Genomic DNA, 16329 nt, shown 5'->3' on the forward strand with positions numbered 1-16329 from the left:
CTATCTTGGTGTGCTTGGACCATGTTTGTTTGTTGGTGATGTGGACACCAAGGAACTTGAAGCTCTCAACCTGCTCCACTACAGCCCCGTCAGTGAGAATGGGGGCATGCTCGGTCCTCTTCTTTTTGCTGTAGTCCACAATCATCTCCTTTGTCTTGATCACATTGAGGGAGATGTTGTTGTCCTGGCACCACACGGCCAGGTCTCTGACCTCCTCCCTATGGGCTGTTGGCTCGGAGGCAAGAGGGGCTAACGAGATAGATGCACTGTCACGACTTCCCCCGAGGCTGCCTCCCCTCCTTGTTCGGGCAGGCTTCGGCGTTCGTCGTCACCTGCTTACTAGCCACTGCCGCTCCATATATCATCATTCCATTTGTCTTGTCTTGTCAATTACACACACCTGGTTCTTATCCCCTCATTAGTCTGTGTGTAAGTGTTCCCTCTGACCCCCTTGTCCTTGTGGGTGATTGTTTATTGTGAGAGTAGTGTAGCTCGGTGGAGCTACTCGCATCTTGTATTGCCGGGGTAGATATTTCCCCTGTGCCTGTATATTGTTGGAGCTACCCGTACTGTGTATTGCCAGGGTAGATAGTTTCACCAGTGCCTGTTTTCATTTGTCGCTATCCAGAGCAATTGTGTACGACGGAATTAACTCTATATTCAGTGATTTTCCCCCTTGATGAGGAATTGAAAAATTGTATGGTTGAGAGGGATGAGGCAAAAGAGATGGCAAATAGGTCTGGCTGTACAACCGATTGGCAACCGTACTTCAAATTGAGAAATCATGTGACTAAACTGAATAAAAAGAAGAAGAAACTACACTATGAAACAAAGATAAATAACATAAACAATGATAGTAAAAAGCTTTGGAGCAACTTAAATTACATTTTGGGTAAAAAGGCAAACCACGCTCCATCATTCACTGAATCAGATGGCTCATTCATCACAAAACCCTCTGATATTGCCAACTACTTTAATTATTTTTTCATTGGCAAGATTAGCAAACTTAGGCATGACATGCCAGCAACAAACGATGACACTACACATCCAAGTATATCTGACCAAATTGTGAAAGACAAGCATAGTAATTTTTGTCCCACCGGGGTCTGACAACTTAGACGGAACATTACTGAGGATCATAGGGGACGAAATTGCCACTCCTATTTGCCATATCTTCAATTTAAGCCTACTAGAAAGTGTGTGCCCTCAGGCCTGTCGGGAAGCAAAAGTTATCCCCCTACCTAAGAATAGTAAAGCCCCCTTAACTGGCTCAAATAGCCAACCAGTCAGCCTGTTACCAATTCTTAGTACACTTTTGGAAAAAATTGTGTTTGACTAGATACAATGCTATTTTACAGTAAACAAATTGACAACAGACTTTCAGCACGCTTATAAGGAAGGACATTCAGCAAGACCCTTACTTTTTTCAATATTTACTAATGACATGCCACTGGCTTTGAGTAAAGCCAGTGTGTCTATGTATGTGGATGACTCAACAATATACACGTCAGCTACCACAGACTGAAATGACAGCAACACTTAACAAAGAGCTGCAGTTAGTTTCAGAATGGGTGGCAAGGAATTGTCACGATCGTTTACAGACGGGACGGACCAAGGCGCAGCGTGATATGCATACATGTTTATTAACGAATAAACACAACGACAAAACAATAAACAAACGATACGTGAAGTCCAAGGTAGCACACAAACAACATACCTTACACGGAACAAGATCCCACAACCCACTAGTGCCAATAGGCTGCCTAAGTATGTCCCCAATCAGAGACAACGAGCTACAGCTGCCTCTGATTGGGAACCACACCGGCCAACATAGATCTACACATACTAGATCTAAACATAGAAAATCAACATAGCAAAACACAACACAGAAAATACACACCCTGACTCAACAAATACGAGTCCCTTGAGTCAGGGCGTGACAGGAATAAGTTAGTCCTAAATATTTAAAAAACTAAAAGCATTGTATTTGGGACAAATCATTCACTAAACCCTTAACGTCAACTACATCTTGTAATGAATAATGTGGAAATGTAGCTAAATTGAGGATACTAAACTGCTTGGAGTAACCCTGGATTGTAAACTGTCATGGTCAAAACATATTGATTCAACAGTAGCTAGGATGGGGAGAAGTCTGTCTATAATAAAACGCTGCTCTGCATTCTTAACAGCACTATCAACAAGGCAGATCCTACAGGCCCTAGTTTTGTCACACCTGGACTACTGTTTAGTCATGTGGTCAGGTGCCACAAAGAGGAACTTAGGAAAATTGCAATTGGCTCAGAACAGGGCAGGACGGCTGGCCCTTGGATGTACACAGAGGGCTAACATTAATAATATGCATGTCAATCTCTCCTGGCTCAAAGAGGAGGAGAGATTGACTTCATCACTACTTGTATTTGTGAGAGGTATTGACATGATGAATACACTGAGCTGTCTGTTTGAACTACTGGCACACAGGTCAGACTCCCGAGTGGTGCAGTGGTCTAAGGCATTGCATCTCAGTGCTTGAGGCGTCACTACAGACCCCCTGGTTTGATTCCAGGCTGTATCACAACCTGCCGTGATTGGGAGTCTCATAGGGCGGCGCACAATGGACCCAGCATCGTCCGGGTTTGGCCGGTGTAGGCCGTCATTGTAAATAAGAATTTGTTCTTAACTGACTTGCCTAGTTAAATAAAGGTTAAATAAATAAATATATTTAAAAAAGACACCCATGCATACCCCACAAGACATGCCACCAGAGGTCTCTTCACAGTCCCCAAGTCCAGAACAGATTATGGGAGGCGCACGGTACTACATAGAGCCATGACTACATGGAACTCTATTCCACATCAAGTAACTCACGCCAGCAGTGAAATTTGATTTAAAAAACTGATATAAATACACCTTTTGGAACTGCGGGGACTGTGAAGCAACACAAACATAGACACATGCATACAAACACATGATAACATACGCACTATACACACGTACACATGGATTTTGTGTTATAGATACAATGAGGGAAATAAGTATTTGACCCCCTCTCAATCAGAAATATTTCTGGCTCCCAGGTGTCTTTTATACAGGTAATGAGCTGAGATTAGGAGCACACTCTTAAAGGGAGTGCTCCTAGTCTCAGCTTGTTACCTGTATAAAAGACACCTGTCCACAGAAGCAATCAATCAATCAGATTCCAAACTCTCCACCATGGCCAAGACCAAAGAGCTCTCCAAGTATGTCAGGGACAAGATTGTAGACCTACACACGGCTGGAATGGGCTACAAGACCGTTGCCAAGCAGCTTGGTGAGAAGGTGTTCAAATAAACCTACCATTAAAATTATAGACTGATCATGTCTTGTCAGTGGGCAAACGTACAATATCAGCAGAGGATCAAATATTTTTTTCCCTCACTGTATGTGGTAGTAGAGTAGAGGCCTGAGGGCACACACTTAAGAGATTGTGAAATCTGTTATTAATGTATTGTAATGTTTTTTTTAAATGTATAACTGCCTTAATTTAGCTGGACCCCAGGAAGAGTAGCTACTGGGGATCCATAATAAATACAATACATATACAATACCTCATTCGCCACTCTACCTGTCTCTTACAACCGTTTTTGATTGGTACTTCCGAGAGTAGGCAGTCCTTAGCGACCCCCACAAGTGAGATATCGAAATGAATGATTGAAAGCAAACAGGTGTTGCACAACACTCAGTCATTGCTGCGGTTTTAAAAGTTTAACACACATATCGACATTTTCAGTGAATAATAGGCTGGGCAACTTATTCAAGGCAAAATATACAGGCTGTAGATATCCTTAAGTCTTTCATTCTTAAAAATAACTTATCTTTTGAGTGCTTTGAGAGCTATTTCAGAGTGTCTTGTTTCCTCAAAACATGTGTCCCACAAGGCTCAGTTCTTCAACTACTGCTATATTCAAATTTGAACACGTTTGGACATTTTCAATTAACCATAGCTTGGGAAACCTCTTCAGGGCCAAATATACAGGCTACATGTATAAATATTATTGAGTCCTTCTTAAAATCTTCTCTGTATGAGTGAGCTACTTGTTCACAACTTCTAAGGTCACAATGCAAACACAAACAACTTCCATTAAAGCTGAATGATTTGCAACCAGTCCTTACAACAACTACTACCTCTACCATTAGTCTGAATACAGCAGCTATTAGGACCGGTTTTTTAAAGTGTGTTTTAGTCCAGGACTAGGCTTAATCTGAGTCCAGGAATCCCGCCCTTGGTGTTTTTGTGCCACCATTCTGTTATTACCACTATTAGCAGCACAGCCTCAAATTGTATTAGTCGTATGTATGGGATACATATTGTATACACCATCCAACGAAATGCTTACTTGCAGATTCCTTCTCAACAATGCAACAACAATAATAAATAATAAAATATACGAATACGAACATAAATGGCTCAGTAGGATAGAATAAAGATTTTAGCATAAGTATAATACAGGAAGAGACAATTTATATTGTGTAAATGAGAACTTGTTCTCAACTGGCTTACCTGGTTAAATAAAGGTTAAATAAAAAATAAAAAAATATTTACACGTGTTTTGGGGAAGGGGGGATTGTATAGTATTTAGCAATCAAAGTAAGAGTCTAGTAGCAGCAGTTGTGATGTGTGTGTAGCATGAATGTATATGTGTGTGTGTGGATGTATGTAGGTCTGTGTGGGTGTGAGCGTGAGTGAGTGCATGTGTGCTAAAGTGCGGAGAATCAGAGCAGGTGGTGTTCAGCAGTCTGATGGCTTAATCCATTTCACATCATTAATCCCAGTGTATGAACTTTCCCCTTTAGTACCTGTGTGATTAATATCATCTATTGATGCCCAAAATTTCAACTTCTATTTGCTTTCATCCAAACACTCAGAAAGAGAGAAAATAGAAGGAAGGAACAGGGGGAGAGATGGAGAATAATGCCATTTCAGGATAGGGCCTTATTTAATTTACTGCAGGTCGATGGAGGTTCTCCAATTGCCTCTCTCAGATTAATAAGTAACCCACATGCGCTGTCCATCACTGTCCATCTCCCATTAGGCCTCTGAAATAGGGTTCCAAATTGCATGGCAGGGTTGACTCTGATAGAAAAATGCACTCTTGCTCTCATTCTCTCCCACTCTCACCATCCATTTCTTCCCCGTAACTTTCTCATATACAGTTGAAGTCGGAAGTTTATATACACCTTAGCCAAATACATTTAAACTCAGTTTTTCGCAATTCCTGACATTTAATCCTAGTACAAATTCCCTGTCTTAGGTCAGTTAGGATCACCACTTTATTTTAAGAATGTGAAATTTTAGAATAATAGTAGAGAGAATGATTTATTTAAGCTTTTATTTCTTTCATCACATTCCAAGTGGGTCAGAAGTTTACATACACTCAATTAGTATTTGCTAGCATTGCCTTTAAATTGTTTAACTTGGGTCAAACGTTTCGGTTAGCCTTCCACAAGCTTCCCACAATAAATTGGGTGAATTTTGGCCCATTCCTCCTGACAGAGCTGGTGTAACTGAGTCAGGTTTGTAGGCCTCCTTGCTCGCACACGCTTTCTCAGTTCTACCCACACATTTTCTATAGGATTGAGGTCAGGGCTTTGTGATGGCCACTCCAATATCTTGACTTTGTTGTCCTTAAGCCATTTTGCCACAACTTTGGAAGTATGCTTGGGGTCATTGTTCATTTGGAAGACCCATTTGCGACCAAGCTTTAACTTCCTGACTGATGTCTTGAGATGTTGCTTCAATATATCCACATAACTTTCCTTCCTCATGATGCCATCTATTTTGTGAAGTGCACCAGTCCCTCCTGCAGCAAAGCACCCCCACAGCATGATGCTGCCACCCCGTGCTTCACGGTTGGGTTGGTGTTCTTCGGCTTGCAAGTATCCCCCTTTTTCCTCCAAACATAACGATGGTCATTATGGCCAAATAGTTCTATTTTTGTTTAATCAGATCAGAGGACATTTCTCCAAAAAGTACGATCTTTGTCTCCATGTGCAGTTGCAAACCGTAGTCTGGCTTTTTTATGGCGGTTTTGGAGCAGTGGCTTCTTCCTTGCTGAGCGGCCTTTCAGGTTATGTCGATATAGGACTCGTTCTACTGTCGATATAGATACTTTTGTACCTGTTTCCTCCAGTATCTTCACAAGGTCCTTTGCTGTTGTTCTGGGATTGATTTGCACTTTTCACACCAAAGTACGTTCATCTCTAGAAGACAGAACGCGTCTGCTTCCTGAGCGGTATGACGGCTGCGTGGTCCCATGGTGTTTATACTTGCGTACTATTTTTTGTATAGATGAATGTGGTACCTTCAGGCGTTTGTAAATTGCTCTCAAGGATGAACCAGACTTGTGGAGGTCAACAATATTTTTTCTGAGGTCTTGGTTTATTTCTTTTGATTTTCCAATGATGTCAAGCAAAGAGGCACTGACTTTGAAGGTAGGCCTTGAAATACATCCACAGGTACACCTCCAATTGACTCAAATGATGTCAATTAGCCTATCAGAAGCTTCTAAAGCCATGACATCATTTTCTGGAATTTTACAAGCTGTTTAAAGACACAGTCAACTTAGTGTATGTAAACTTCTAACCCACTGGAATTGTGATACAGTGCATTATAAGTGAAATAATCTGTCTGTAAACAATTGTTGGAAACATTACTTGTGTCATGCACAAATTGGATGTCATAACCGGCTTACCAAAACTATAGTTTGTTAACAAGACATTTGTGGAGTGGTTGAAAAACAAGTTTTAATGACTGCAACCTAAGTGTATGTAAACTTCTGACTTCAACTGTATATACCCCTGGCGCAGGGATTCGGTGACATAGGTTTCCATAGCCACCGTTTCAGCCTGTGACAGGGGGTATATATGACTCCTGGGAGGTACAGCGTCTACCCGGAGGTTTATCGCGCAATCCCCCGCCCGATGAGGTGGTAATTTAGTCGCCTGCGTTTTAGAGAATGCTTGCGCCAGACCGAGGTATTCAGGGGTAATGCGCACAGTGGAGGTACTGTCTGGACTTTCTACCGTGGTTGCACCAACAGAAACACCTAGACACCTACCCTGACACTCTCGCGACCGCCCTGTGAGAGCCCTCTGCGGCCATGAGAAGGTGGGTTTTGGAGTGCTAGCCAAGGGATACCTAATACCACAGGGAAAGTAGGAGATTCAATAATCTAAAAAAATAACCTTCTCAAAATGAGTCTCCTTGGTGATCATGGTAAATGGTATCGTGACTTCCGTAACAAACCCGGACCCTATTGGTCGACTATCGAATGCTCTGATGGGGAGTGAAATGGATAGGGGAACCAATGTTATGCCTTGACGGCGTGTGAATGCCCTGTCTATAAAGTTCCCAGCTGCGCCTGAATCGACTAGCGCCTTACACTGGGGAACTACCATGAGATCGGGAAAGTGGATAGGTAGGGTACAGTGCGCAGCAATGGGCTCTGAACAAGTGTGGGTGTTCGATACCTGGGGTGATGCATGATTGCCCTGCCTGCCGCCTCCCGGCCCAAAAGTACGTTGACTACGACGTGTGGTGTATTGTCCCTTCTTGCCACCAGAGTGGCACTGTCCTCCTCCACTCTCTCGGCCGGCGGCTCCACCCAGCTCCATCGGCTCGGGATCCGAGTCGTCCGGGGTGGAAACGGGCAGACCCCTACCAGGACTTCCTCTGGCTGCCAGCAGGTTGTCCAAACGAATGGCCATGTCCACCAGTTTGTTGAAGGACAACATGGTGTCTCGGCAGGCTAGTTCCCGTCGGACGTCCTCCCGCAGATGGCACCGGAAATGGTCGATCAGGGCCCGCTCGTTCAACCCGGATCCCGCTGCCAGCGTCAGAAACTCGCGAAGTCCTGCATGGTCCTCGTCCCCTGCCTCAGATGGACCAGTCGCTCACCCGCGGGCGGGTGATCAAAGACCGCCCGAAAGAGGCGAGTGAACTCCCTGTAGTCCTCCAACGCGGCTCCTCCTTCGTTCCACACCGCATTGGCCCACTCCAGGGCTTTCCCACAGAGGCAGGAAAAGAGGACGGACACTTTCTCCCGCTCTGATGGTTCCGGCCTGACGCTGGCGAAGTAAAGCTCCAATTGGAGGAGGACTCCCTGGCACAGGGCCGTCGTCCCATCAAACGCCCGTGGTCGGGATATCTGGATCCCTCCGGGTGCTGGGGTGTAGGTGGCTGGATCCGGTTGGCCAGCTGGTCTCAACAGACCGAGTCCTCTCCTCTCCAGGCATTGGACAACCTGAAGAACCCGATCAATCGCTTCCCCCAAGCTGGCCAGCATCGTGGAATGCTCCTGGACCTGTGCCACGACACCAGGCATGCGCTCTTCTCCTGCTGACTCTATATTCGGGTGGGTGATTCTGTGACAAGGTGGTGTTGAAGGAGTCAGGCGCAGGAGGGTAAATCACAGAAAAACAGGCTTTAATTCACAATGTACTACAGTCAGTGGCTGATGTGTAGTGTCTCTGTGTTGCATTTTCAAGCATAATTATTTACAGGAAGCCTGTCACGTCACAGTTTCGTCAACAATTACCCTCCACGCTAGGGTGCCTTCAGAACCCCTGAGGTAACTATAAAATATCCAAATATGGAGTAAAACGAGCTGTGCATGCTTGTATGTACGTGTGTGTATTTATGAGGGAGTAGGTATCAATTAAAACCGACAGCAAGTAAGCATAGGTTTTAATAGAAGCTTGTAGAGCCGGCGGCAAAATCCGCCTTCTCTGTGGTCATGAATAATAACCTCCTTTGTTGAATTTCATTAGTCAGTGAGTGCATCATTGAGCGTTCATTTTTTTCGCTGTTGCAATCAAACAATCACATTACCGAACATGCTAGGCCTTGCTAGGCCTCCACCCCCGGCGATTCAAAGTCATTAACCAATAAGGCAACAATGTGAGAGGTCTCAGGGACACATGTAATTACTTACAGTAGCTGTCTCTAATTACTAGGCATCCTTCCCTTTGCCAGAGAACAGCTGCTTTTCCTTGAAAAGAGAAAAGCAATTTCTCTGTTATCTGAACCTAAGCTCGGAGTTAACTTATTTGGGAACAAGAAGAGGTTCCCATGGCTAATTCTTAAAATCAATTTGAGATTTGTAAACCATGAGACTCTCCTCCGGTCGCCTCCACATGTGTTTGTTTTGTGAGACTATAACGTTGGCTGTTGTGGATGGTATGTGTTCTATCAGAGTCTGATACGGTAGCCGGGGGGATTTAATCAATAGAAGAAATGTAATTTCCACTCTTTGCCCCTGAAGATAATCAACTCTATTATTCCAAGCATGTGCTTTCACAATATAACACAATATGCATACATACAGTTGGTCCCACAAACATTGAAATGCAGATTAGAGAGGAGCAAATATGTTTGAACAATGTTCTCATAGAACAATAGATGGGTTAGCTGACAATGTCACAAATATGATGGACACGCTTCTATGGGACAGAAGGCCGTGTGGTGTTATAATTCTGAATGGTCAGATATCTAGCAATAAGAACAAGAAGTTGCCATGTGGGGAATCGTAGGCGGCTCTTTTCAGCTCGTTGTATCTTATTGATACCATGTCTTGTTTGAGGTGTTTTGTCTAATGTCACGTCTATGCTAATATGGCTAGAATTAGCTAGCTAGCTAATCAATAACTGTAACAATGTATTTGAGAGACAACAAGTGCCAAATGTGTGCAAATGTATTTATGTTTTCAATAAACATTTGGAGAGGAAATATAGTTAACTTGTTGTCAACAAGCTAAGCCAATCCCATCTGTATTGCACCATAGTTGTGCACAGGTCGTTTTTTTGCTAAACAACCAACCCGTCTATGCAACATGTGAATTATCCTTTTGTAAAGGACCTAAATTAAACACGGTGGTCCGTTATTGAATATGGATGAAATTGTAGCCACACTGAAAACTGTACAATATTGTATGTGTGAATGATTCTATTGATTAAGGGCCTTACTACCTGTTTGACATTAGTCATACAAAACATAAGTTGTGATTTATAAATGCAGGCAGAAAGGTAAACCACACTGGCTACAATCCTTTGGCATAGACCTTTTAAGACATTTTGCATAGCTTTTACAAGACAAGCTGAAATATCTACCTTTTGTCAATGTTCAACCAGCTTTCGTCGGTAGCTATGTACAGTATATGACACAACCCTTTAATTGGATAGGGTCAGTAAAGATGTGCACATTGCCAATGACACCAATTGGCTGAACAAAAGCTCATGTGCCTCATCTTAGTTAAACAGCCAAGCTTGTGTAGAACATGGTGGTGTTTTTTCAGAGGGACCTTCTGTCACATTCCCTTATTGGATCAAATGTTGTTGTTATTACTGCTCAATGTAATCACATTTATCAGCTGTGATCTAACAAATGCATTCATTTTATGATGCTCTCAGCAAGCATCAAATAAATTAATCTAATGCCTTGATTTTTAACTAAACAGAGCTTTGAAACAACGTGTTTCTCATGTTAAAGGGAAATGTTGTTCTTGATGTTTTCATCATATGCATGGGCACTTCACAGAGGCCTAATTTGTGCAGCATACAACATAATAGTTTATTCCCCCTTCCTTGAAAACTGCATTAATATTTAATGCTACCCTTTGTGAAGATGCACACAGGGATATGTAGTCATCAGAGGGTTGATGCTATTGGTCACCTGGATGTTTCTGACTAACAGCCATGATAAGGATTCAACATTAGTAATAAACAAAGGATGATGTACTATATATGGTGTCCCTTCTTTTGCCAAGGATGCATATCTGTATCCTTTGGAGATGTCTTTTGGAGATTTGCACCAGACAGTATATTGTCATTGTGGTGCTTTCCACATAAAGGCTATCCTACACACTTAGAAAAAAATTTGCTATCTAGAACCTAAAAGTGTTCTTCAGCTGTCCCCATAAGAGAAACATTTGAAGAATGCAGCATACCACCCTGCATCCCACAAGCAGGGTTAGTCCTGGTTGGGCCTTCGATGGGAGACCAGATGCTGCTGAAAGTTGTGATGGAGGGCCAGTAGGAGGCACTCTTTCCTCTGGTCTAAAAATATATCCCAATGCCCCAGGGCAGTGATTGGGGACATTTCCCTGTGTAGGGTGCCGTCTTTCGGATGGGACGTTAAACAGATTTCCTGGCTAAATTCCCAATCTGGCCCTTACCATAATGGCCACCTAATCCTTCCCAGCTTCCAATTGGCTCATTCATCCCCCCTCCTCTCCCCTGTAACTATTCCCCAGGTTGTTGCTGTAAATGAGAATGTGCTCACAGTCAAATATAAATAACCCTTTTGGGTTCCAATTAGAACCCTTACGTTCCAGGTAGAACCCTTTTGGGTTCAATGTAGCAATGTGGTGTTGATATCGGTGGGGGGGACTGTAGACGGGGGTCTGAAGAAAAAACTAAAAACATTCCACTCACCAGATGATGATCATTTGAAACTGAACTTCTTGTTGAAAGTTATTCTTGAAAAGAGAGAAGCTAATCAAATCAAATCAAATTTTATTTCTCACATACACGTGTTTAGCAGATGTTATAGCGGGTGTAGCGAAATGCTTGTGCTTCTAGCTCCGACAGTGCAGTAATATCTAACAAGTAATTTAAACGCATTTCCTGCAATTCTACATGACTTATAATGCCTCTCTTTAGTTTTTTTTTAGGGGTATATAGGAGGGGTATTTTGAAAACATATAAGTGGAAGACTCTTTTTAGGAAAACAGCTAACATCCTGTATTTCAACACTTCTTGCATTGCATTGGGGCAAAGAGAAAATGTGTTTTATAATGCTATTCTACATATTTTGTCACGACCCGTTTTAAAGTAACTGTCAAGTGAAAATACACTTTTAAAAGGTAATATTCTGTTAACTCATTCCCAAATAATGTTGTGGACTTATCCTATACTCATATTTAGGAGGATGAGCTGGCCAGTCAGCGGTCTACACGCATGAATATTTTTTATGACCGGTATATGCCCACACCATTCTGTTGTTGGGGTACGACTACACCATTCCAACATAGAGAAGCTGCTTTTAACATACTTAATTACCATTTTTTGGAAGGAAAACTATTTCACTCATTTTGTAATTAATTACAGGTCATATTTCATAGAAATCTGGAAACATTGGAAAGTTACTTTAACCCTTTGACATGTACCAACAAACTGGTGTGATCATTCTACAGTGGTCCCTGTGCAGCGTACGCTCAAACCGGTATGATTAGAACACCTATTTAGAACGTCCAGTTTCGAGTGACGCAACAGTCAACTGGCCATACTATTTTTTCACAGAAACCTTTTGCACAAACACAGTCCTTACAACGTTATGTCCTGAATGTGACCAGTTTATTTTTCGATGCAATGTTCAGACATTCACAGAAGTAGCGACAGTGTAACACAATTATCCAAAACGGAAAATGTAGGCTACATTAGTCCTAGCGCTAATTTAGGAGACATTGACGTAACACAAGCAGTCATATTTAGCTAACTCTCAGCTGACAGAAACCATAATATGAATTAGCTAATAGCAATTACTATTTACAATTCATCACATCACGGGTGAGCTCACCATTGATCGAAATATTTGAGTAAAACGCTTTCAAAAAAATTTGTTACGTTACAGCCTTATTCTAAAATGGATGAAATTGTTTTTTCCCCTCATTAATCTACACACAATACCACATAATAACAAATAAAAAACAGGTTTTTAGAAAAGTTTGCAAATGTAATAAAAATAAAAAACGGAAGTATCGCATTTACATAGTGTAAGTATTCAGACCATTTAGTCAGTACTTTGTTGAAGCACCTTTGGCAGTGATTACAGCCTTGAGTCTTCTTGGGTACACCTGTATTTGGGGAGTTTCTCCCATTCTTCTCTGTAGATCCTCTCAAGCTCTGTCAGGTTGGATGGAGAGCATCGCTGCAAAGCTATTTTCAGGTCTCTCCAGAGATGTTCGATCAGGTTCCAGTCCGGGCTCTGGCTGGGCCACTCAAGGACATTCAGAGACTTGTCCCGAAGCCACTCCTGCGTTTTCTTGGCTGTGTGCTTGGGTCGTTGCCCTGTTGGAAGGTGAATCTTCGCCCCAGTCTGAGGTCCTGAGCACTCTGGAGCAGGTTTTCATCAAGGATCTCTCTGTACTTTGCTCCGTTCATCTTTCCCTCCATCCTGACTAGTCTCCCAGTCCCTGCCACTCAAAAACATCCCAAAAGCATGATGCTGCCACCACCATGCTTTACCGTAGGGATGGTGTCAGGATTCCTCCAGACGTGACACTTGATATTCAGGCCAAAGAGTTCAATCTTGGTTTCATCAGACCAGAGAATCTTGTTTCTCATGGTCTGAGTCCTTTAGGTGCCTTTTGGCAAACTCCAAGTGGGCTATCATGTGCCTTTTACTGAGGAGTGGCTTCCATCTGGCCACTCTACCATAAAGGACTGATTGGTGAATTGCTGCAGAGATTGTTTTTGCTTCTGGAAGGTTCTCCCATCTCCACAGAGGAACTCCTGAGCTCTATCAGAGTGACCATTGGGTTCTTGGTCACCTCCCTGACCAAGGCCCTTCTCCCTCGATTGCGCAGTTTGGCCGGGCAGCCAGCTCTAGGATGAGTCTTGGTGGTTCCAAACTTCTTCCATTTAAGAATGATGGAGGCCACTGTGTTCTTGGGGACCTTCAATGATGCAGAAATGTTTTTGTACCCTTGCCCAGATCTGTGCCTCGACACAATCCTGTCTCGGAGCTCTACGTACAATTCCTTTGACCACATCGATTGTTTTTTTCTCTGACTTGCACTGTCAACTGTGGGACCTTATATAGACAGGTGTGTGCCTTTACAAATCATGTCATATCAATTGAATTTAAATCAGGTTGACTCCAATTAAGTTGTAGAAACAATGGCAACAGGATGCACCTGAGCTCAATTTTGAGTCTCATAGCAAGGGGTCTGAATACTTATGTAAATAAGGTATTTCGGTTTTTGTATTATAACACATTTGCTAAAATTTGTAAAAACCTGTTTTCGCTTTGTCATTATGGAGTATTGTGTGTAGATTGATGAGGAAATTGTTTTATTTAATCCATTTTAGAATAAGGCTGTAACGTAACAAAATGTGGAAAAGGCAAGGGGTCTGAATACTTTCCGAATTAACTGTATGTAGCTAGTGGGCTAAGGTGTATCATTACCAATGTCTTTCAAAAGGAGACAACTCACAAATGCGGAAATTCTGGAGATGTTTGTAAATTCTGACAATGAGTCTGAGTATGTAAGTCAGGAATCAGATTCTGACAGTGACAGTGAGAAGTTGACCCCCAACCTTGATAACCCTGAATCTGACGACTCCTTGCCAACTGACGAAGTCCCAGGTCCCTTTGAAGATGCTGGTGGTGATGGAGGCAGACCGACAGTGGATGAAGTACAGGAGGTATGTGGTAGCTGGAAGGCAGCCAGCTATTTCACCCCTCCTGGCCCTGCTGTTTGTTTTGATGAGTCCCAGTCTGGAGTGCAAAGCCCCTTGCCATTTCCCTCTGAGGCAGAGTGCTTCAAGCTGTTTCTGACAGAGGAGCTGGTGGGAGACATAGTGGAGGAGACCAATCGCTCTGCCTTGGAGGTACAGGAGAAGAGTGATGCAGGAGTGAGGGCGAACCTCGCTAAATTTGTGACCACAATTAGTGAAATCTATACCTTCCTGGTGACATTCCTTCTCATGGGAATAGTGAAGACGAACTCCCTAAGAGAATACTGGAGCACAGATCCTATGTTTGCAACTTCCTTCTTTGCCACCCTCTTTTCCCAAGACCGCTTCCTAGTTCTCCTGCGATGCCTGCATTCCATCAACAATGCTACTGCCAACTTAAATGACCCATTACACAAAATAGGAAATGTTCTTACCAGCCTGACATCAGCATTTGGTCGGGTCTTTGTGCCATACAAGGACCTATGCATTGATGAGTCCCTGATGTTATGGAAGCCTAGGCTGGCATTCCGTCAAAATATTCCCTCCAAAAGGCACAGGTTTGGGGTCAAGTTCTTTGTTATGTGCAACGTGAAGACAAATTTGTTCAGTCTACACAGGGTCCACCACTGACATCCAACAATATGAGGGTATTGGGGTGTCCAGGTACAGCAGTCCCACACTCTTCCAGCATCTGCTCTCTAACAGCACAGGGGCCTGTGGCACAGTCAGGTCTAACAGGAAGGGGATGCCGGCATTTGGATGCAGGACGATGTAGATGGGGAGGTGGAGTTCAAGGAGAACAGTCAACAGCTGGCAGTAAGGTGGCATGACAAACGAGACGTCCATGTCTTCTCCACTGTCCATACAGCAACCATGTTGGCCACAGGGAAGGTGGACCACCTGACGGGAGAGAGAAAGATCAAACGAGATTATGTGCTTGACTATAACCTCAAAATGGGGGCAGTGGATAAGGCGGACATGATAAACAGCTTTGTGGAATTCGCTCGGAAAACTACCAAGTGGTATAAGAAGATATTTTTCCATCTGATCAACACTTCTGCCCTCAATGGTCACATAGTTCACCGCCAACTAACAGGTGAGATGATTACTGAACAAGGTTTTTTTTGTAATCGGACGTAGAGTTCACATACAAATCACATACAGTTCCATTATGCAATTATAGTGACAATATCTCACCCACCTACCCACTGCCTCATCATCCTCTCCCCTTCCTCATCCTCCCCACTCCCACTCCCCATAGATAAAGTAATTACCTACCAAAAGTTCAGAGAGAACCTCATGAGAGAGTTGCTGGAGGAGCACCACACCCCTCGGCGTCCATCTACTGGGGGCCGTCCTGCTGCAGACAATCCCCTACGCCTCACTGCACAGCATTTTTCCTGCGAAGTTCCTCAAACTGCTGCTCAAGGCAGTCACACACGGAGGCACTGCAAAGTCTGCCTGTCTGGCACCAGGAGAAGGAAGCAGAGGAGGTTGACAAAGTACATGTGTTTAGCTTGTGACACACCTCTGTATGTTTCACCATGCTTTGGGGAGTACCATATGCTCAAGCACTATCGAGCACATCTGCAACAATTACTGACTGACTGACTGACTTGACAGGTGACCTGCCATGATGCTATGCCTTTACAGGTGGTGGGTGGGAATGCAGTTGTTGTTCAATCACCGCATGGATATTGAAATATGGATTATGCATATTCATAAGTTGTCAGTCTTTTCTTGCAGTCTTTTTTCCTCTAGAAAAACACATTTTATTTCTCTTTTTTTTTTACCACCACCAATAAATACTTCCATAAAATAGACAAATATTATATA

The sequence above is a fragment of the Coregonus clupeaformis genome, chromosome 4 (assembly GCF_020615455.1).
Source record: "Coregonus clupeaformis isolate EN_2021a chromosome 4, ASM2061545v1, whole genome shotgun sequence".
Taxonomy (NCBI): Eukaryota; Metazoa; Chordata; class Actinopteri; order Salmoniformes; family Salmonidae; genus Coregonus; species Coregonus clupeaformis.